Here is a 24,880-nt window from a genome sequence, read left to right as displayed (position 1 = left end):
GGGATATGGTTTTGTTTTTTCCTAATAGTAGAACATTTTCTAATACTATCTGCTAAAACAAATGTATTTTTCCCATTGATTTTAGTGGCATCTTTATTGTAGATTTTGTTGCCACTTGTAAATTGCCCGCTTAAATCTCCCTATTGTGTTCCTTTGATGTTCACAGTCCTACCATTACCACTATATTTATTTTTATGGCTTTGTAGTATATCTTTACGTTTGTTTTGTTTTAAGAATGAGCCCCAATCAGATAGTAATGCATGCCACATAGCACTGTGGTTAACTCTTCCATTTGCTGCCCTCCACCAGGAAAATCCCCAGGTCAGTAACTTACTTTAGATTACTAGAAAGAAGCAACATTGGGAGGGAGAAAGTTGGGAGGAAGGAATCTCTTAGTTTTAGTTTGCCAGCTCTGAAGGTGGGGAGAGGTGGCATTACTATAGTAAAGCATCCATATCTTCTTTATGTATCATATTTTCTTTTAACCAACAATATGAAGCCTGGTAGAACCTTTAGTTTGAGAAAATAGTAAAAACAGTTATTAACGACGTAATTCAAGGAACCAATGTGTTCTTCTATGATCATTTGCTTTCTGTATAGCACAATTCATATTCTTGGATTTTCTGGTATCACACTCATAAGGAGGTTCAAATATTTTATCAGAGAATTAACAGTATAGTGAATAAGTGAAAGACTTTAAAACCTAAACTAAGTCCCATTTCCAACACTCAGTCATTGTGACCATGGCAAATTATTTTAATTTTTGGTGAAACTTCACGTGAAATGCTTAATAGACAGATTTATTGTTGAAAATGTTTAGGGTCATCTCACCTGAGAAGTTGGGATCAAAGGAAACTTAATCATGCTTATGTTTGGAATGCACTTTCTTGGGTGAAGAAGGTAGGAAACACTTTCTTCTATTCCACGGAAGTTTGATTTTTTTCCTTTCAGTGTTAAAAAAATTATTTATTTATTTATTTAGACAAAACTGTTGAAACAGTGGAAAAAGGTAGATAGAAACAATATATCAACTCCTTCTCAAGATAGGAAACTAGAGGTTTAAAACAGTTAACATACACCTTGAGGGCATAAACCTAAAGTCAGACAATAAACATAGTCATGAGTCACTTAACGATGGGGATACATTCTAAAGAATGCATAGTTAGAGGATTTTGTCATTGTGCAAACATCAGAGAGTGTACTTACACAAGCCATAAACCTAGACGGTATAGCCTACTACATACCTAGGCTATATGGTACTAATCTTAGGGGACCTCAGCTGTATATGCAGTCCATTGTTGACTGAAACGTTGTTATGTGGTGCATGACTATAATGGAGTTTCGTTTTCTCCTTCCTAGGAATTTATGTGATATTTTGTTATAATTAAGTAGGTTAAATTTCTCTTTTTCCCAAGAAAATTGAAAATAAATGGATTGCAGTTGTGAATAAAATTTATAATCATTAGTCTAATTTTATGTTTATGAATTATGGGAAAAATTGAGTGTCATTCATGTTATGGCTTTTCTTTTTTTCTTGTATATTTTCTAATATTTGTATTGGGAATCATTGGATTGAATTTTTATTCCATCTTGAATGACTTTAAAGAATGCATATTATGTGTCTGAGTTCACTTCCAACCATGCATTTTAGGAATGGACTACTGTTCAAAATGCAATAAGAAAGTGGGCCCACATTCATGATATCCACTTTATCCCTTTTTTAAAATAGTGATGGATTTTTAAATAGACTTTAATATTTAGAACAATTTTTGATTTACAGAAAAAATTGAGAAGGTAGTATAGAGCCCCCATGTATCCCACACCCAATCTCCTCTTGTTAGTATCTTGTATTAGTATGATGCATTTGTTACAACTAATGCACCAATATTAATACATTAATTTAAGTGAAATCCATAGTATATTCATATTTCTTTCTCTGTTCCGGGATCTCATCAAGCATACCATTTGTTTTTAGTCTTCATGTCTCTTTAGGCTTCTCTTGGCTGTGACACTCTCTCAGACTTCCCTTGTTTTTGAAGACCTTGACAGTTTTGAGGAGTACTGGTCACGTATTTTATAGGATGCCTCTCCATTAAAGTTCTTCTGTTGTTTTTCTCCTGATTAAACAGGGTTCTTGGAAGGAAGATGACACATGTAAGTGCCATTTTTATCACATCATATGAATGGCACTTAATATCAATACAGTTATGAGTATTGATGTTGACCTTGATCACCTGGCCAAAGTAGTTTCTCCACAGGAAAGCTACTCCCCACTTCTTTCTATACTGCACGTTTTGGAAGGTAGTTGCCATGCGCAGCCCACACTTTAGGAGTACAGAGTTATGCTCCCTTTTATTTTGGGTAGAGAGTCCACAAAATTTATTTGGAATTTTTCTGCAAGGAGATTTGTCTGTTCTCCTTCATTTGTTACTTTTTTCAATCAATTTTTTACATCATAATGGACTCATGGATTTTTATTTTTTTATTTATTTTTTTATTTTTTAAAGATTTTATTTTTTCCTTTTTCTCCCCAAAGCCCCCCCGGTACATAGTTGTGTATTCTTCGTTGTGGGTTCTTCTAGTTGTGGCATGTGGGACGCTGCCTCAGCGTGGTCTGATGAGCAGTGCCCTGTCCGCGCCCAGAATTCGAACCAACGAAACACTGGGCCGCCTGCAGCGGAGCGCGCGAACTTAACCACTCGGCCACGGGGCCAGCCCCATCATGGATTTTTATTTTATACTTTGGGTCTTAATTCAATACTACTTTATTCATTTGTATTTCAAATTGTTTCACCTTTGGCAATTGGGAACTTCTTTCAGATAGCTCCTGTACTTTAACATACGCCCATGATGGTGAAGTTTTTATTTTTGTTTTGTTTTGTTTTTGAGCACTGTGTTACTTTCTGGCACTGCAAGATACTCCAGGATCATCTTGTATATTTCCTGCCCAACTTCTGGAATCAGCTATTTCTCCAAGGAGACTTGGTTCCTTTTTATTAGAGAATGGTGTTGGAAACCAAGATCTGGGTGCCATGTGTCCTCATTGCTACTTGGATGTCCTTTCTTTTAGGCACTTTCAGGTGAGAGAGCAAAAAAAAAAAGTGTGTTATGCTAATCTCTGTATAAACATGTATCTATACATATTTCTATCTATGCCTCTGTATCGATATTAAGCTAAACATGAGTTGATACTAATTACTCCAACTCAATTAACCACATGGGTCATTTTGGCTTCCTCCCTTGATTATCTGTAAACTGTCACCCCAATTGTTGAAAATATGCCTTTCACCATCAGGCGTACATTTACCGTAATATTCAATTCCAGAATACAAATATAGTAATATCAGGATTGTTAACGAATACCTTGATGAGAACCATCATTATCAACTAAATTACAATGCTTATGTACAGTTTCTTTACCTTTCAGCCTTATAGACTCTACTCTTTTCCAAAGTTACTTGGATCTGCACCTTTTCTCCCCAACGCCGTCGGTAAGATTGTTTCACACATTCGTAATACATTTAGATTCTCTTGCCACAGTCTGAATTCCTTCCTGGGATCCCCTAACGTCCTAAATATTTTTTTCTCTAATTTGCATGCAGCAAGTTTCACTCTTTGTTCTGTAAGTTCTATGATTTTTGACAAGTAGATAGAGATATGTATCCACAATTATAGGACCTCACAGAATAGTTTCAGGGGCCTAAATAATATCCTGTGCTTCATCTATTCATCCCTCTTGCCTTCTTTATTTCCCCCTGGAATTACCAATCTTTTTTTATCATATCTATATTTTTTGCTTTTTCCGGAATGTAATATAATTGAAAGTATACAGTGTGTAGTTTTTACAGACTTGCTTCTTTCATTTAGCATACACTATTGTTTCCTCCATGTCTTTTTGTGACTTGATAATATAATTTTTTATTGCTAAATATTGTTTTATTGTACATATGAACTACAGTTTTGTGTTTTTTTTGGTGAGGAAGATTAGCCCGGAGCTAACGTCCACCACCAATCCTCTTTTTGCTGAGGAAGATTGGTCCTGAGCTAACATCTGTGCCCATGTTCCTCTACTTTATATGTGGGATGCCTGCCTCAGCATGGCTTGATGAGCGATGCATAGATCCACACCCAGGATCCAAACCTGCAAACCCCAGGCTGCCAAAGCAGAACATGCGAACTTAACTGCTAGGCCTCGGTTGACCATGTGAACTACAGTTTTTAATCCATTCACTTATTCAAGGACATTGTGAATGCTTCCAGTTTTTGGCCAGTATGAGTAAGTTGATATAGACATCTATGTGCAGCATTACCTGTGGAAATAAGTTTTCAAATTAAATGGGTAAACACTTGTAGTGCAATAGATAGATCGTATAGGGACACTATGTTTAGCTTTGGAAGAAATATCTGAACTCTTCCAAAGTGGCTGTACCATTTGCATGTCTACTAGCAGTCAAGGAGAGTTCTTGTTGCGCCACATCCTTGCCAGCAATTGCTATTGTAGTTTTTGGATTTAAGCCATTCTAATAGGTGTTAATGATATCTCGTTGTTTAATTTGCAATTCTTCATTGACAAATTATGTTGAGAAACTTTTCATATGCTTATTAGACACCTGCATATCTTCTTTTGGGAAGTGTCTGTTCAGATCTTTTGCCCATTTTTAACTAGGTTGTTTTCTTACAGTTGAGTTTTAAGGAGTCTTTCTATATTTTGGAACAAAGTCCTTATTGCATGAATTTTCCAAATATTTTTCCCAAGGCTATAGCTTGTATTTTCATTCTCTCAACAGTGTCTTTTCCAATGCAAAAGTTTTAATTTTAATATTAAAGACCAATTTATCAATTGTTTTTAAATTTCATGTTTATGCTTTTGAGGTTATGTCTAAAAACTCGTCACCAAATCTAAGGTCGCATAGATTTTCTTCTATATTTTCTTGTGGAAGTTTTATAGTTTGTATTTTACATTTAGATATGTTTTATTTTGAGTTAATTTTTGTGAAATGTAGCACATCGTTCTAGAGTCAATTTTCTTTTTGTCCATGGATATCATGATATACCAATACTGTTTTTTGAAAGAACCTTCCTCCCTCCATGGAGTTGTCTTTACTCCTTTGTCAGAGATCAGTTGACTATATTTGTATGGGTCTGTTTATGGGTTGTCTATTCTGATCCATTGATCTATGTGTCTATTCATGGTCCAATACCACACTGTCTTGATTACTGTAGCTTTATATTGTCTTGGCATTGGTTAGTATAATCTTTTTATCTTCATTCTTCTTTTGCAGTATTCTGCTGTTTATTCTACATCTTTTGTGTTTCCATATAAATTTTTGAATCAGTTTGTAACTAGGTACAAAATAGGTTGCTGAGATTTCGAATAGGATTGTTTTGACTCTGTAAGTAAATATGGAAGAACTGACATCTTAGCAATGCTCAGTTTTCTAATTCATGAACACAGTTATGCAGTTTCCTATATATAGATCAGTACATATTTTGTCAGAATTATTCTTACACATTTTTTAGTGCTTTTGTAAATAGTACGTTTTATTGCAAATTTTAGTTTAAATAGGAAAACAATTAACTTTTGTATATTGATCTTGTATCCTGTGATTTGTCCTATTCACTTCCTGGTTCCAGGAATGTTTTTCCTTTGTCAATTCCTGTCAACTATTGTTTGGGATTTGCTATGTAAATAATTATATCCTCTGCAAATAAAAGTAATTTTCTTTCTTTCTTTCTAATCTATGTACCTTTGATTTTCCTTCTCTTGTCGTAATGCATTATTTAATACTTCCATTAGGAAGTTAAATAGCAGTGGTGGGGACGAAAATCATGTTTTTTTTCCCCAATCTTAGTGGAGGGGGTCTAATTTCTTTCCATTAAGCATTATTAAATTTTCATCTCCTTTGGGTAAATATCAATGAACATGATTGCTAGAGTTTATGATAAGAGTATATTTAACTTTGTCAAAAATCACCAAACTGTCTTCAAAGTGGCTGTACCACTTTGTGTTCCCACCAGCTATGAATGGAAGTTCTTGTTCTACCTCCTTATCAGCATTTGGTATGGTCGGTATTCTGGGTTTTGGCCATTCTACTAGGTATGAAGTGGCATCTCATTGTTTTAATTTGTGTTTCTCTGATCTATCTCTGTTTTTATAATTGGTATATTTAGATCATTCAAATATGTCCATTTCAAATTCAAGGTGACTATTGACATAGTTTAATTAATATCTACTTGTATATAACTGTTCACTATTTATTGATCTTCTTTTTTTCTTTCCCTCTTTTTCTGCTTCTTTGGTTTTAACTAAGAGAACACACGCATTCTGGATCTGAAGTTTGGTGTGTCATTATTTGGAAAGTTCTCGACCACTTTTGCTACAAATTCTTCTACTCCGTTGTCTCTCTTTTCGTCTGGTATCCTCATTACACGTATGTTACATCTTTGGAATTGTCCCACAGTTTTTCCTTCTGTTCTTCTTCCTCTTTTTGTCATTCTTCTTATTTTTCCCTTGTATTTCAGTTTGAGAAATTTCTATTGAGATATTTTCAAACTCATATTCTTTCCTTTGCCATGTCTAGGCTTCTGATGAACTCATCAAAGGCACTCTGCATTTCTGTTACAGGGTTTTGATTCTAGCATTTCTGTTTCACTCTTTCTTAGAGTTTCTGTTGCTCAGTTTACACTGCCCTCCTGTTCTTGCATCATAATGACTTTTTCCAGTAGGTTCCAGCTTATAGTTCCAGCAGCCTCTCCTCCAGGTAAGTTGATCTCAGCTCTTTCTTTGTATCCACCTCTCTCACCAGTTTTCAGAGTGGCAGTTTGCTCTGAGACCTCAGTTCTCTGATGGGACTTTCATTTTGTTCAGTTTTGTTTTTCTTGTTGTAAAGATGAAAGTTACTATTTCCAAGTTCTCTACTCAACAGAGCTGAAATCAGAAGCCTACTGTTTTTAAAGAGGAGTATCCAGGCTGTATATTTTATGGTTTTACTCTCTGTGCAGAAAATCATGCAATGAAAATGTGAAATGTTTACCTTTTAATTGATCATTCCTAATGGTTCTTGGGATGAGAGAGGGTCAGCATATGGTTAATGCAAATGTTCATCCATTGTACTATCGGTCATAATATTTGGTGGATGTAAAAGAGCACATGTGTTTTCTAACAAAATCTGGTTGTATTTATAGTGAAGAATAATGTAACAATTTTAGTCTAAAAATAAGAAGTTATAAAGGAAATGTAGCATTATTATAAATAGCTAGGCCGTGTCAGTGCAATTTTTGTGGCAAATAGATAATCTTTAAATCTAATAATTCTATTGGTATTGATGAGCTCTGTAAAGGGTAGCCCTGCCATAGACCTTTCTGTTTTATAAGGTCATGAAAAATACACAATGATATTTCTTGAAAAAATGTAATGAATACATTTTGTGTACAGGCACAGAATTAATCTAAACCTAACAATTTATTAATGCATTAATACAGGAAGCAGAATGTTTGATTTCTTCAAGTTTGCCTGCTGATAGCCTAGCCGTCTAAACTTGCACAGCTCAAAGTGTATCTGCAAGTCAGATTTATTTTCTTCGAGTGAAGAGCTTTTAAATATTTTTCTATTTTCCCTCACCTCCACTATACCTATATCTGTACTAGATATCTTTTTGTTGCCAAATGAATGTGGTATGGATATAAATAAAGTCAATGCTGGATTATCTACACATGAATTATTTTGACAGGGTTTTTCTGTCTCTTCCTTGCCAGCCAATATTTTTCTGGCCTAGATATCTTCCAAGTAAACTGCAAGTACATTTCTGTAAATATTAACCTAAGAGTGGTGTAAATGTGAAAATAAATCTATTAAAAATAAATTTAATTAATCCTAAAACCAAATGAAAGTAATTTGATAATTGCCCCCTTCATTGGTAGATAGAGTTGGGCTATGATTGAATAATAAAGTGATTCTCATCATTTAATTTGAAACACACAGATTTCTTCAAATATCTCAAAGGAGTATTATAATAGTACCAACAATTTTTTTTAAATGATTATTTTCATGGTATTTTAATTCTTACAAATGGCCGGGTAAAAAAATGAACCAGATTAGAAGAAAGTCCCATAATCACTAATTAGCTTTGCTCTTAGCCAAGTCTTGTATCTTTCCAGATACTATCTGTGGTTTAAAGACTCCGGCAATGACTATTTGTGCTTGCTTTTTTCAAGTCTAATATTTTAGAATCAATGTTGTTTAACAATACTAAGTGAGGAAATAGAATGTTACAATATCAGACCAAAAAAATGTAATATGATGCAATCAGGACAAAATATGTTGACACTAGAAGATATGCACAATGGATTTTTTTTTACTATGACATGGTGATTTTCAGATAAATTTCATAATTAAGTGTCAATAAATCTGGAGATTTATTGTTTAGCACCACCAGGTGGATATAAGAAATCTGTTTTCCTTAATAAAGACTGTATTTTTACTCTACACCATATATGCACTTCAGAAAAATGAACACTATTACTGACATTTGAACTGATTTTGATAAGATCTTTATTGTCAGAGAAATACTTCATTTCATTATCTGCATATGATTATATTCAGTTAGTAATAATAATGCCTAGCACTGCCTACTTACTTTGTGCCAAGCACTGTGCTAATTCTTTAATGTATTGTCTCTTTTAATCCTGATAGCAACACTACGTAGTCAGTAATCTTTTACTCCATTTCACCAATGAAGTAATAAAGCTATAAGAATTGGACCTGGGATTTGAAGCCAAGCAATTTAATTTCAGAACTGCTATGTGTTACTACTTTTCAATTAAGAGAATTCTAAGAGAAATGAAATAATTATCAATGAAATGAGCTATAAGATTCCACCCCTGATTCTTTTAAAAGAAAGATATTAAATATTTATAAAAAGTGTTTTATTTTTATAAGAAGTGTGCAATTACATATATAAAATCATTTTTTGTTTTAATGAGACAAAATAATTTACATATTAGATAGTGTCAGACACCCAGTTTGAAAGTTTAGTTTTCTATTATTCTATGTCTCTTGAATTCCTAGTATATGAGTTAACCTCTGTGAATAAGATCAACAAGGCTTCTCCTCTCAAGATGCTCACATTTCAAAAGGAGAAATAGAAAATAATCAAGTGAAAAATAAATGGCAAACTGGATTTGCATACTGCGGTAAACTCCTGAACTTCTTCAGGGATTTCAATAATTTTTAATGAATATAAATGTGTTATTATACAACCTAAACAACATTGACAGAAGTCCAGAAATTTTATATCTTTCACTTAAAAGTAGTAGTTTTTCTCTTATTGTCTTCTTCATCAGCACCCTCATTTAAACAAACTCAGTAATTTCTTGAACATTATATCTTTTGACTTCTATTGTGATAATAAAGAAAGCCATTCAAACAAAGTGGCTCTGTTGCCTGGGAAACACTTTTCTCTCCTGTATTCCTCTGGCTCCACATAGGGAACTAGTTTAACCATCAGTAAAGACAGGCAGATTATACCCCCTAATGAATGACAGGTACTTTATGCAACCTGAGTAATGAAATTCGCTTGTCGGAGAAATACCTGACGATAGAAAAATGTAGAATTCAGTGTTGAGATACTGGAGTACATGGAGGCTGTAACATAATCACTCCATACCCATTGAATATTCATTAGGCAAACATTCTCTGAGCACATAAGTAATGTGTGATATAGATATAAATATGCATAACCCTTGCTCTCCAACAATTCATAGGCTGGTAGGACAGACAGATGAGTTAAAATAAAATGCTAATACTTCAGCATAAGAAAAATGAGATTCTGTTTTTCTATTACAAGGAACACGGTGGTATGAGACAGTTAATTCATATCTCTGCCACGTTGACTATTTATTGAGGCCGTGTCTATATATATTCAGTAGCAAAGAAATTCAAATTCTAAATGTGCTATTGAATGGACATGGTTTGTCCATGAGGCAGTGTGATTGGCAGGAATTCAAAAGTACCATTCACTTCCTTTGAGCAGCTGTGTTTTAAGATCAAGCTAACCAATTTGAATAGAAGTTTTGGTTGGAATGTTCTCTGAACTGTTTTGTCAGAAAATGTGTGGATGCACCTACAGCACAATTTAGGCCTGCAGTGGTGAACATTTCAGTGATGCCTCTCCCAAAACCCTCCAATTAAAAACAACTTTTCTTCTGCTCCTAAACTACTTATAATTTATTGCCTGTAGGGTTATGTAGCCCTTGCCATACATTCCTTTGTGTCTTTGCAGTATGCATATATGTCATCTTCCCTATCAAAGTGTAGACAACTACATATCTTTATAGATGCAATATGCTTGCTCCTGCACAGAAGACATTCAATAGATATTAGATATGTGTGTGTGTGTAACTTGCAACATCTTAACATCTGAACGGGAATTTCTCAATGAAGTATTCTGTACAGGCATCTCTTTCAAATGGGTCTATCTTACCAATTTATATTCTTATTCAATTCACATTCAGTGGTAAAGCCAATCCAAAAGGAATGGGAGTAGTGCTGATCAAATCACTCATGAATTAAGTAGGCTGTGGTATACCACTTACTACAATTTTCGGGGGGTAATTCTAGGGATACTTTTTGGCAACTCATATTTATGAGTTGATCTGAAAATGATCTAAAGTGTTTTGCCATTGAACTTTTGGAAGAATAAAATATGGTTTTATTTCCAGTTATAGCATTAGAAAAACCCAAATTCCATATTCTCTTTATTTCTATATGGACCAGAAAAAAATGAGATCACTTCGCACTGGATAGTACAACATTGTTTGGGTTTGGAGGGATACATATGTTTTGTATTTTGTAGATACTAGGAAAATTAGGGTCAAGATAATATCTTCTTCTGTGCAATCTTCTACTGTTTTGTGTTTCTGCTTCTGAAGATTTCCTTGGTGTTATTTGTGCAATGGAATTGGCCTGACCTGATTCAATATTAAGTCTATATCTCTAAAAACTCTTTGATTTTGGGCCAGGAAAAGCTTTTTTATTTGTTCACTCTAGTCTTTGACACTTAGAATGAAAAATGAAAAGCACAAAGCAAATAGATTATAGCAATGTGAACAAATCACGACTGAGGTGGTATCAGCACCACTAGCCTGAAAAAGCTGAAGAAATTATAGAAAAGTGATATCCTAGAAAAAGGGGAAATTGTCATCCTTCACACAGCCACCTGCAAGTCTCAAGAAGTCCTTGCTTGACTTTACTAGTGGAACTTTCAGTGATTTTGATGCCAAAGAGAAAACAAACAAACTAAAACAAACCTGTGTCTATCTTCTATTTATGGAATCAGAATGCGGTTGTCTGGATTTGCTCTGCTACTCTTTGTAGCCTGACCACCAGATGTCTCCACGTACACGAACTACTGGAGGGGCCATTGACCCCGGGGAATCTATCTTTCAAGGCACCACCAACTAGGCTTGTCTTAATTAAAACACAACAAGTTTATATCAAAAAAGAAAAATAGAATAATCAGCTGAGAATTTTGGAGAATGGTATTCTTCAGGAGATTTGTATGAGTTTTTCTTTTTTATATAAAAATTAAAATATTGTATCCAGTGTTTTGCTTAAAATAACATTAGATATAACATATGATAAGCCATTTGGCTCTATTAACTAAATACATATTTATCTAAGTTTATATAGCTCTCGAAAACTACTGCGTATTACAAATGAATCAACATTTTAAGGTTTTATTATGATGAATAGGGCCATGTTACAAGATACTTTATTGTTTTCTGTAAGAAGTGAAGCTATGGGTGTTTATGTATTTTTACATGTGTGAATCAATATAGGAAAAGTTTTATGTAGAAGGATACACAAAACATTTTAATATTGAGTACCACTGGCTGAAGGACAAGCAAGGGGAAAAGAGAAATAATTTTTTTCTTTTCTCAATGTGCTTTGATTTGCCATTATAAATTAGATGAAATGAACCATATAAAAGGCATTATATGACAGATCACAGTGTGAGAAAGGTTCTTTATTTTTTGTTTTATTTACATTAACACTTTAGAGCAAGGTAACTAAATATCAGTTATGTTATGAAATGATTGGTAAGAAGAACAAAACATTTTTGTCTAAAATGGAAATTCATCATCATATTATGCTATTTAACTAAGGCTCAGGGTTGTAATGACTATATTCCTGCTTGAATGTATCATCCATAATTGGACATAGATTAAGAGTTGAGGTTGGTTTAGGATATCTTGAAATTTTCTAATTGATATTCCATTACGGAATATCAATGAGATTCGTAAGATAGGAGATAAATTATAGATTTATTTTTTAAAACAATTTGAGAAGTTTTATCAAGGCAGATAAACAGTTGTAATCTGCATAACTGAATGAGTCCAAGCTCTCTCCATTAAAGAGAGACAATAGGCAGAGACGCATCTGAGACTTGAAATTCAATAGTGTTCAAATGTTTAGAGCATTTTAAGAAGGAGATTATGAGTTTCATTAAATTTATCCCAGGTGACTGTTCATATAGTTTTTGCTACAGAGTAATAAGAATCAATGCAAAAAAAAGTTCTTATGAGTAAAATCCAGCCTATTTGCAAAATTGAACTAGTCATCAGTTTTAGTTGGAATAGCTTATTTACGGCAAAAAGTATATTGGCAAATCCACTGATTATTAACTGTGAAGTCAAGGATTTTTAAAAACAGAAATCAGAGAAGTTCTACCTCATTCAGGAGCATGGCTCAGGTGTGTCTTCCCTACTGACAAATGTCTAATTCTTTGGTGCTGACAGAGGGCTAGGACATCTGTCATTCTATTAATTGCTTTAATAGAAGCCAGCTGATTTGACTGGTTGGACTGATGTTCCCTTTTCTTATTTTTCCATAAAAAGTGTCTTCCAAAGCTGTAAAGGGACAAGAATAATTTTAAATCACCTTTCTAGATACTATGGATCTGTTTTTTTATTTTATTGTTGTTTACCTTCCTTAGCATTTATTATTTCTGGCTCAACATGTTTTAGCACTTTTTTTTTTTATTAATGTTATGATAGATCACAACCTTGTGAGATTTCAGTTGTACATTATTGTTAGTCATGTTGTGCGTACACCTCTTCCCCCTTTGTGCCCTCCCTCCACCCCACCTTTTCCCTGGTAACCACCGATCAATCCTTGTCAATATGTTAACTTCCACCTATGAGTGGAGTCATATAGAGTTCGTCTTTCTCTGACTGGCTTATTTCGCTTAACATAATACCCTCGAGGTCCATCCACGTTGCTGCGAATGGGCCAATTTTGTCTTTTTTATGGCTGAGTAGTATTCCATTGTGTATATATACCATATCTTCTTCATCCAATCATCAGTTTCTGGGCATGTAGGTTGGTTCCACGTCTTGGCTATTGTAAATAATGCTGCGATGAACATGGGTTGCAAGGGACTCTTGGGATTTCTGATTTCAGGTTCTTAGGATAGATATCCAGTAATGGGATGGGTGGGTCATAGGGTATTTCTATTTTTAACTTTTTGAGAAATCTCCATACTGTTTTCCATAGTGGCTGTACCAGTTTGCATTCCCACCAACAGTGTATGAGGGTTCCTTTTTCTCGACAACCTCTCCAACATTTGTCGCTCTTGGTTTTGGATGTTTTTGCCAATCTAACGGGTGTAAGGTGATATCTTAGTGTAGTTTTGATTTGCGCTTCCCTGATGATTAGCGATGATGAACATCTTTTCATGTGTCTATTGGCCATATTTATATCTTCTTTTGAGAAATGTCTGCTCATGTCCTCTGCCCATTGTTTGATCGGGTTGTTTGTTTTTTTGTTGTTAAGCAGTGTGAGTTCTTTGTATATTATGGAGATTAACCCTTTGTCGGATAAGTGGCTTGTAAATATTTTTTCCCAATTAATGAGCTGTTTTTTGTTTCAATCCTGTTTTCCCTTGCCTTGAAGAAGCTCTTTAGTCTGATGAAGTCTCATTTGTTTATTCTTTCTATTGTTTCCCTCAACTGAGGAGTTATAGTGTCCAAAAAGTCTCTTTTGAAACTGATGTCAAAGAGTGTACTGCCTATATTCTCTTCTAGAAGACATTGTTTCCGGCCTAATCTTTAGGTCTTTGATCCATTTTGAGTTTATTTTGGTGTGTGGTGAAAAAGAATGGTCAATTTTCAATCTTTTGCATGTGGCTGTCCAGTTTTCCCAGCACCATTTGTTGAAGAGACTTTCTTTTCTCCATTGTAGGCCCTCTGCTCCTTTGTCAAAGATTAGGTGTCCATATATGTGTGGTTTTATCTCTGGGCTTTCAATTCTGTTCCATTGATCTGTGGACCTGTTTTTGTACCAGTACCATGCTTTTTTGATCACTGTAGCTTTGTAGTATGTTTTGAAATTGGGGATTGTGATTCCGCTGGCTTTGTTTCTCTTGCTCAGGATTGCTTTAGCAATTCGCAGTCTTTTGTTGCCCCATATGAATTTTAGGATTGTTTGTTCAATTTCTGTGAAGAATGTTCTTGGGATTCTGATTGGGATAACGTTGAATCTGTAGATTGCTTTAGGTAGTGTATACATTTTAACTATGTTTATTCTTCCAATCGATGTGCATGGAATGTCTTTCCATCTCTTTATGTCGTCATCAATTTCTTTCAAGAAAGTCTTGTAGTTTTCATTGTATAGATCCTTCACTTCCTTGGTAAGGTTTATCCCAAGGTATTTTATTCTTCTCGTTGCGAGTGTGAATGGGATTGAGTTCTTGAGTTCTTTTTCTGGTAGTTCATTGCTAGTGTATAGAAATGCTACTGATTTATGTATGTTGATTTTATACCCTGCTACTTTGCTGTAGTTGTTGATTATTTCTAATAGTTTTTCTATGGATTCTTTGGGGTTTTCTATATATAAGATCATGTCATCTGCAAACAGCGAGAGTTTTACTTCTTCATTACCTATTTGGATTCCTTTTGTTTCTTTTTCCTGCCGAATTTCTCTGGCCAAAACCTCCAGTACTATGTTGAATAAGAGTGGTGAAAGTGGGCACCCTTGTCTTGTTCCTGTTCTGAGAGGGATGACTTTCAGTTTTTGTCCATTGAGTATGATGTTGGCTGTGGGTTTGTCATATATGGCCTTTATTATGTTGAGGTACTTTCCTTCTATACCCATTTGAGGGTTTTTATCATAAATGGGTGTTGGATCTTGTCGAATGCTTTCTCTGCATCTATTGAGATGATCATGTGGTTTTTGTTTTTCATTTTGTTGATGTAGTGTATCACGTTGATTGACTTGCAGATGTTGAACCATCCCTGTGTCCCTGGTATAAATCCCACTTGATCATGGTGTATAATCTTTTTGATGTATTGCTGTATTCGGTTTGCCAGAATTCTGTTGAGGATTTTTGCATCTATGTTCATCAGTGATATCGGCCTGTAGTTCTCCTTCTTTGTGTTGTCCTTGTCAGGTCTGGTGATCAGAGTGATGTTGGCTTCATAGAATGTGTTAGGGAGTACTCCTTCTTCCTCAATTTTCTGGAATAGTTAGAGAAGAATAGGTATTAAGTCTTCTTTGAATGTTTGGTAGAATTCTCCAGAGAAGCCATCTGGTCCTGGACTCTTATTTTTGGGGAGGATTTTGATTACTGTTTCTATTTCCTTACTTGTGATTGGCCTATTCAGATTCTCCATTTCTTCCTGATTCAGTTTGGGGAGGTTGTAGGAGTCTAGGAATTTGTCCATTTCTTCCAGGTTGTTCAATTTGGTGGCATATAGTTTTTCATGGTATTCTCTTATGATCCCTTGTATTTCATTGGTATCTGTTGTGATTTCTCCTCTCTCATTCCTAGTTTTATTTATTTGAGATTTCTCTCCTCTTTTCTTGGTGAGTCTGGCTAAAGGTTTGTCGATTTTGTTAATTTTTTCAAAGAACCAACTCTTTGTTTCATTGATCTTTTCTGTCTTTTTTGTTTCAATATCATTTATTTCTGCTCTTATTTTTATTATTTCCCTCCTTCTATTGACTCTGGGATTTGTTTGTTCTTCTTTTTCTAGTTCTGTTAGGTGTCGTTTGAGGTTGCTTATGTGAGCTTTTTCTTGTTTAGTGAGGTGAGCCTGTATTGTGATGAATTTCCCTCTTAGGACTGCTTTTGCTGCATCCCAAATGATTTGGTATGTCGTGTTCTCATTTTCATTTGTCTCCAGATAATATTTGATTTCTTCCTTAATTTCTACAATAATCCATTGTTTGTTCAGAAGCGTGTTGTTTAGTCTCCACATTTTTGCACCTTTCTCTGCTTTTTTCTTGTAGTTGATTTCTAGTTTCATAGCATTATGATCAGAAAAGATGCTTGGCATTATTTCAACCCTCTTGTATTTATTGATGTTTGCTTTGGTTCCCAAAATATGGTCAATCCTTGAGAATGTTCCATGTGCACTTGAGAAGAATGTGTAACCTGCTGTTTTTGGATGAAGTGTTCTATATATATCTATTAAGTCCATATGTCTAATTTTTCATTTAATTCTATTATTTCCTTGTTGATTTTCTGTCTGGATGTTCTGTCCATTGGTGTTAATGGTGTGTTGAGGTCCCCTACTATTATTGTATTGTTGTTGATGTCTTCTTTTAGTTCTATTAAGAGTTGCTTTACAAATTTTGGTGCTCCTGTGTTGGGTGCGTATATATTTATAAGTGTTATGTCTTCTTGGTGGAGAGTCCCTTTTATCATTATGTATTGTCCCTCTTTGTCTTTCCTTATCTGTTTTGCTGTGAAGTCTACCTTGTCTGATATTAATATAGCGACACCTGCTTTCTTTTGTTCATTATTAGCTTGGAGTATTGTTCTCCATCCCTTCACTCTGAGTCTGTGTTTGTCTTTGGGGCTGAGGTGTGTTTCCTGGAGGCAGCATATTGTTGGGTCTTGTTCTTTGATCCATCCTGCCACTCTGTGTCTTTTGATTGGGGAGTTCAATCCATTTACATTTAGAGTGATTATTGAGATGTGGGGGCCTACCACTACCATTTTATGTCTTGTTTTCCGGTTTTCTTCATTTTCCTTTGTTTCTCGTCCCATGGTTTAATCTGTTCTGATGAAGAGCTGCTACTCTCTGTTGTTGTCCTTCTACTTATCTCCTCTGCTCTTGGTTTTGTAGCCCCTTTCCTTTTTTGGATTTTTCAGGAATGAGGGTTTTCCTGAGGATTTCCTGAAGAGGAGGTTTTGTGGCAATGAACTCCCTTAATTTTTGTTTATCTGGGAAAGTTTTTATTTCTCCATCGTATTTGAAGGATATTTTCGCTGGGTAGAGAATTCTCGGCTGTAGGTTTTGGTCCTTCAGATTTTTGAATATATCATTCCACTCTCTTCTAGCCTGTAAATTTTCTGCTGAGAAATCTGCTGATAGCCTGATGGGGGTTCCTTTGTAGGTTAGTTTCTATTGCCTGGCTGTCCTTAGTATTTTCTCCTTGTTGTTGACTTTTGCTAGCTTCACTACTATATGCCGTGGGGTTGGTCTTCTTGCATTGATAAGGTTTGGAGATCTATTGGCTTCTGTCACCCGAAGATCCATCTCTCTCACCAGTTTTGGGAAGTTCTCAGCCATTATTTCTTTGAATAGGCTTTCTGCCCCTTTCTCCTTCTCTTCTCCCTCTGGTATACCTATAATCCTTACGTTGCATCTCCTAATTATGTCTGATAATTCTCGGAGAGTTTCTTCATTTCTTTTTAGTCTTACTTCTCTCTCTTCTTCTGCCTGCAGCATTTCTATATTGCCATCTTCCAAATTGCTAATTCTTTCCTCCATATTATTGGCCCTACTGTTCAGTGCATCTAGATTTTTCTTAATCTCCACTATTGTGTTCTTCATTTCCAGTATTTCTGTTTGGTTCTTCTTTATCGTATCAAACTCTTTTGTGACATAGCTCCTGAACTCGTTGAGTTGTCTATCTGAGTTCTCTCTTAACTCATTGAGTATTTTAATGATGGCTGTTTTGAAGTCATCATCATTTAGGTTATATATTTCATTTTCTTTGGGATTGTTGTCTGTGTATTTGTTGTTTTCCTTCTGTTCTGGAGATTTAATGTATTTTTTCATATTGCTTGATGTTGTAGATTTGTGCCTCCGCATAGAAATAGAGATTCGTTGCTCATTCCACTTGTTTCTGCTGGTGTGGTGGGGGAGCAGCTGTTTATACTGCACCAACCAGGAACCCTATCCGCAGTTGCTAACTGGGCCTGGGCCCCTCCTCATAGTCACAGTGGTCCTTTGGAGTCCCTCTTCTGCCGTGGGCGCTGTCACGGGGCGGCTTCAGGCTGCTGGTGCCTACTGTTGCAGCCGACATAGACATGCTCCCTCCTTGGCGTCTGCAACAGTGTTATGGGCTTTTCCAGCGGCCAGGAGTAGGATCACTTATATTTGCCACTCCATCACTGTCGGCACCCACAATATCTCACTTGTCCACTATGGGTCGGAGCAGAGCTATTGGCATCTTCTACAGTCTGTGGTTAGCTCACCTAGCTATGCTACTTTTGTCCCGGGGTCTTCCAGCCTTGTGGCTGCCGGATGGGTGCTCTCTACTAGTGCTGTGCAGAGGCTTTCGCTGAGGCTGCTGTGAGCCTTTAGGGTTTACCCCTAGGCTATGGAGCTGGGTCGCTGGAACTCCACCCAGCCCCAGTCCTGTTCCCCAGGAACTCGGGGAGCCGTTTGCCCTGAATGGGGGATAGCCGGAGATCCTGATTTCAGTGGTAGCTGGTCAGCTGCTGCCCTGCCTGATATTCTCCTCTCTGGGACCTTCCCGTTGTTGTGAATGCTGGGGGTGGCCCCTCCGCTAATTGCAGACAGAGAGTTTTGTCTGCTGCCCGGGCGGAACTCTGGAGCTTCCCCCCAGGGCCGCAGAGCCAGCCTCTTGAACTCCACCCAGCCCCAGTCCTCTCCGAGATCTCCGGCAATCCCTTGCCCGGCCGTGCAGGCAGTGGCAGCCGGGGGGCCGCCACGCCCTCTGTGATTCTCTCTGGGACCCTCTGGGCGCTGTGGACACCAGGCGGGATATCCCGGCCAATGGCGGGGCGAGACTCTCCCCGCGGGCTCAAGTGTGTAACTCTAGAGTTTCCCTCTGCGTTTAGGAGTAATTGCGGGGTGGGGGTTAGGTAGGATTCTGGTCACCTGTTTCCACCGTCGCTCCTCTGGTGTGTGCTCGCTCCTGCCCTAGGTGTGTGTTGATCTTCTGGGGGCATCCGTTGGAAGAAAGCCACTTGCAGGTACTAGGCTGTTCAGTTGGGGTCAGAGAGTTTTCACCTATCTCCACCTCCCGAGGGAAGTCCGTCCGCCTTCCGATGTATAGTCACGTGGGTCTCTCAGACATCCTGAGATGCTGTCTGGATATCCTTTGTTAAGCAATGAGTGTCCAAATAATTGTAGACTCGAAGGGGGAGAGACAAAGAGGACTACCCACGGCACCATCTTGGATCTTCTCCTAGCACTTTTTTTACGTATCATTTTTTTTTGACTGCTTTTCAACTTTGGGTCTCCTGTTTCTCCAGTAAGATAGTACATTACTGAAGGAAAGATGTGTGCTAATTATTTTGTCAATAAATATTTATTTGATTTTCATGAGAACTTAGTGAAAGGAAACTAAGAAAATTCAATGAATTTACACTTTAAAGAGTGGTGATTGATAGACTTGGAGAAATGAAGTAGCTGCTGCTAATCTAAGACATGTTTATTTTTTAGATTTTATCTGATGTATCAATTTTTTTTCTGGTAATCACTAGATCATATGATTAAAGAAATTCTTTTTCTAGGTATAGGATATAATAATTGAAACTATTTTTGACAATTAAAAAATTTTGTGCATGCATTAATCATAGTTGAATGTTTAATTAGAAGATGAAATGTTTAGTGTCTTGGGATTATTTTAACAAGCAGAGAAAAGTTGCTAAAATTTTATGTCAACAATTAACCAAAAAATGTAGGTTGGTGAATGATTTTAGAGAGTACTGAATGTATCCAACCCAGAACATATGCCAGAATAGCATTTGGAGTGCCCTTACTACAAGGTTTACTTGGACAGAGATTGGTCAACACATCAGATTTTATCCTGTTAATATTAAACAGAAATAGAAACGTTACTTATTGAGTTTGGGGGAGAAAACAGGTCAAGGATAAACACATAAAAATATGTTTTAAAGCTTATTGATATTGAACATTAATGAAATAAATGTGCTGACACCAAAAGAAAGCTGATTTTTAAGCCTGTGATTCAACTTGGCCCAGATAGATTAATTTAATAAAAGTAAAACTTCCTCGTGATATGAATGTTTACCTATTGAAATATTACTAATTTAAGTATGATTGGTATATTGATATATATATTTTTGCATTTACTTTTTTATTAAAGTATAATTGACATAAAACATTATGTTAGTTTCAGGACTACAACATGGTGATTCAAAATTTATATATAGTATGAAATGCTCACCATGATAAATCTGGTTACCATCTGTTACCATACAGAGTCATTATGATATTATTGACCATTTACCCTATGCTGTATATTATATCCCCATGACATTTATTTTATAACTGGAAGTTTGTACCTCTTAATTCTCTTCACCTATTTAGCCTATCCTCTCACCACCCTCCCCACTGGAAACTATCAATTTATTCACAATATCAATGAATCTCTTCCTGTTTTGTTTTGTTTGTTTATTTTATTTTTTAGATTACACATAGAAGTGAAATCATATGGTATTTGTCTTTCTCTGTCTGACCTATTTCACTTAGCATAATGCCCTCTAGGTCCATCCAGGTTGTTACAAATGGCAAGATTTCATTTTTCTTATTGCTAAGTAATATTCCACTGTGTATATGCACCACATCTTTTTTATCCAGTCATCTATTGATTGACATTTAGGTTGCCTTCATAGCTTAACTATTGTAAATAATGCTGCAATGAATATTGCATATGTATTTTCAAATTAATGTTTTTGTTTTCTTTGGATAAATATCCAGAAGTGGAATTGCTGGGTCATATTGTAGTTCTATTTTTATTTTTTTAATATTTAATTCTTCATAATTTATTTTGCAATATTCATTTTTTTTATTGTGGTAGCATTGCTTTACAACATAAATTTCAGGTGTACACCATTATATTTTGCTTTCTGTGTAGATGACATCACATTCACCACCCAAACACTGATTAAAATTCATCACCATGCACATGTGCCTAAATCCCCCTTTCACCCTCCCCCCTCCTCCTTTCCCCTCTGGTAACCCATGGCTATAATTAACAAGACAGAAAATAACAAGTATTGGGGAGCATGTGAAGAAAAGGGAACACTCATGCACTGCTGGTGGGAGTACAAACTAGTACAGCCACTATGGAAAACAGTGAAGAGATTCCTTAAAGAATTGAGAATAGAACTACCATACAATCCAGGCATTCCACAGCTGGGTGTTTATCCAAAGAACAAGGAAACATGAATGCATAAAGATACGTGCTCCTTTATGGTCACCTTTGCAGCATTAGTCGCAACATCAAGACATGGAAACAACCTAGGTGCCCATCAAGGGACGAATGGATAAAGAAAATGTGGCACATATACACAATGAAATACTACTCAGCCATAAAAAGTTATGAAATCTGGCCATTTGTGACAACTTTGATGGACCCTGAAGGTATTATACTATGTGAAAAAAGTCAGAGGGGGAAAGTCAAATATTATACGATCTCACTGATAAATAGAAGATAAATGCAACAACAGTCACATAAAGACAGAGATATTAATATATATTATGTCATTTTATATTGGTGATCTATAACCATGTATAGGACAAGTCTAATAAAAATCAGATGAGCCTATGATGAGAGCTGTATTAGTGGAATACTAGTAGACTTTTTTTCAATCACTGGAAAGATAGTCCAGATGGCTAAGGAATTTTACATCTGTTGGATGACAGAATCAATTTTTAAAATACAATTTGCTGATCTTGGCAATATAATCCAATTCTTCATTTGGATTGCTTTTCAGCACCTTTATAATAGGTGGTAACTATGTAACAATGTTCTTATATTTTCCATACAATGAAAATAGGCCAACAGTAGGCTTAATAGAAAAAAGTTGAGTGGAAGAACTCAAGGCTAACCCTGTTTATGATCTAATTCTAGGATCTAGAATAGATGTATGATATTAAAATTTTATTACGTTAAATTTCCCTTTATATTCTAAAAAGCAGCATTTTCATATTTAATAACAATATACTCATCATGACTACTCTACAGATTGTGAGACTAAGAAAGATTACCTGATTTTTAAATGACCTTTAGAGTCATATAGAAATTATTCAAACCTTGTTGTTCTGATTTACAGCTCTGTGATATTATCACATCATTAAACTAAAGGAAGAGTCAGTGGATCTGAAGATGAGGGAAAGAATAGAGATTGATTTTATTCTGAGCCATGGGAAAAAGAGCATATATCAGCTCAGCTTTGGAACTTAGATTCCTTATTGTAACTTTGTTATCATCAACTTCTGCTCTGGAAATAAAACCAAGCATAAAAAACATATATCGCATCAGACTTTGGAATAGGAGAGTTTCATATGTGTTCAAAACTGCTCAAATATTGTTTCAGCATGAACTAATTCCCTGCTATGAGATTTGAGTATATTTTTTTTTTCATTTTTTTACAATTGTTACAATCTGGACTCCTGATACAAAAGCTCTTTTATAAAATGAGAACGATGTTTTGTGTCGAACCACATGAATAATATACTTTCTAACAATTTCTATGGTATATAGAGAGTATAAGGAGGGTTGTAGGAAATTACGGAATTAAAGGCATGAAAGAACTTTTAACATTGTCTCCTATTCTTTTCTTCTAAACACCCTTCAACAAACTGAGTTATATAAGAAAAAAATATTTAAAAATTCACAGTAAAAAGAATTCATTCACATTCAACTGTATTAGATTCCAGAGTATAAGAATAAGAATCTGACAGGGGATGGCCCTGCGACTGAGTGGTTAAAGTTCCACATGCTCTGCTTTGGCAGCCTAGGGTTCATGGGTTCAGATCCTGGGTGCAGACATACTCCCCTCATCAGCAATGCTGTGGTGGCATCCCACATACAAAGTAGAGGAAGACTGGCACAGATGTTAGCTCAGAGACAATCTTCCTCAAGAAAAAAAGGAAGATGGGCAATGAGTGTTAGCTCAGGGTGAATCTTCCTCACACACAAAAATAAAAGAATAAGAATGTGTGACTCTTATATATTCAGATTTATTTAATTCTGGTCAGTACCTGTGTTACATTTTCTTAGAGGAATAAAAAGAGCTATTCATCTTCAGATGTATAAGGACTTATAAAGTACTTGACAATCATGATTATATTGTTCCTTTGCTTTCTTTCCAGTGTAGGGAATTACAGTGAAGTTTTCAATTAAACAAAAGCCATTATGCTTAAAATAATACTTTGTCATCATCAAAACATGTTTTAGTTGTGGAACTTGAAAAAATATAGGAGCAAAGAAAACACCCGGGTCTTAAAGGGCCCCCACACAACCTCACCCATCTAAGCAAACTAAAATTAGCAGAAAGAAGGCTGACAGTCCTTAGGTGAAAGGAGACTCACCTGGTAGGCTCTGGGTGCATCTCAGTGAGAGGAGCGACCTCTCTGGAGACTGAGACAGTGTTAGTGGCCACTGTTGTTACCTAGTCCAAGTATGCTGGCACAGACCCCTGCAGATGCAGATTCTCAAAATAAATAAAATCAGAAATGAAAGAGGAGAAATTACACCGGACACCTCAGAACACAAGAGATAAGAGAATACTATGAAAAGCTATATGCCAAATAACTGGATAATCTAGAAGAAATGGATAAATTCTAGAAACGTAAAATCTTCTAAAACTGGGCCAAGAAGTAGAGAATTTGAATAGATTGATCACCAGTAAGGAGATCGAAACAGCAATCAAAAACCTCCCAAAAAATTAAAGTCCAGGACCAGATGACTTCCCTGGTGAATTCTATCAAACATTCAAAGACTTAATATCCATCCTTCTCAAACTCTTCCAAAAAATTGAAGAAAAGAGGAGTCTTCCTAACTCATTCTGCGAAGCCAACATTATCCTGATACCAAATCCAGACAAGGACAACACACAAAAAAGAAAATTACAGGCCAATAGCATTGATGAACATCAATGCAAATATCCTCAACAAAAGACTAGCAAATCGAATACAACAATACATTAAAAAGAAGATATACTGATGGCCAACAGACATATGAAAAGGTGCTCAACATCATTAGCTATCAGGGAAATGCAAATCAAAACTACAATGAGATATCACCTCACTCCCATCAGAATGGCTATAACTAACAAGACAGGAAACAGCAAGTGTTGGAGAGGATGTGGAGAGAAGGGAACCCTCGTACACTGCTGGTGGGAATGCAAACTGGTGCAGCAACTATGGAAAGCAGTATGGAGTATCCTTAGAAAATTAAGAGTAGATAGATCTTCCATATGATCTGGCTATTCCACTGCTGGGTATCTATCTAAAGAACTTGAAAACACAAATGCATAAAGATACTTGCACCCCTATGTTCATTGCAGCATTATTCACAATAGCCAAGACTTGGAAGCAACCTAGATGCCCATCACCAGAGGAATGGTTAAAGAAGATGTGGTATATGTACACAATGGAATACTACTCAGCCATAAGAAATGATGAAATCTGGGCATTTGTGACAACATGGATGGACCTTGAGGCTATTATGCTGAGTGAAATAACTCAGAGGGAGAAAGTCAAATACCGTATGATCTCGCTCATAAGTCAACAATAAAAAACAGTGAGAAACAAACTCATAACAACAGAGATTTGATTTTTGGCAACCACAGGGGAAGGGGGG

At 35.9% G+C, this 24,880-nt stretch overlaps 1 protein-coding gene across 7 annotated transcripts in view; it reads left to right on the top strand.

Annotated features, from left to right (window-relative positions):
- Positions 1-24,880, top strand: part of SNTG1 (syntrophin gamma 1) — an 865,152-nt gene that overhangs the window by 342,980 nt on the left and 497,292 nt on the right. The gene's annotated exons all lie outside the window — the stretch shown is intronic.

The sequence above is a fragment of the Equus przewalskii genome, chromosome 8 (genome assembly GCF_037783145.1).
Source record: "Equus przewalskii isolate Varuska chromosome 8, EquPr2, whole genome shotgun sequence".
Classification (NCBI taxonomy): Eukaryota; Metazoa; Chordata; class Mammalia; order Perissodactyla; family Equidae; genus Equus; species Equus przewalskii.
The sequence above is the reverse complement of the archived record's forward strand: the minus strand, read 5'-3'. Positions and strand labels throughout refer to the sequence as shown.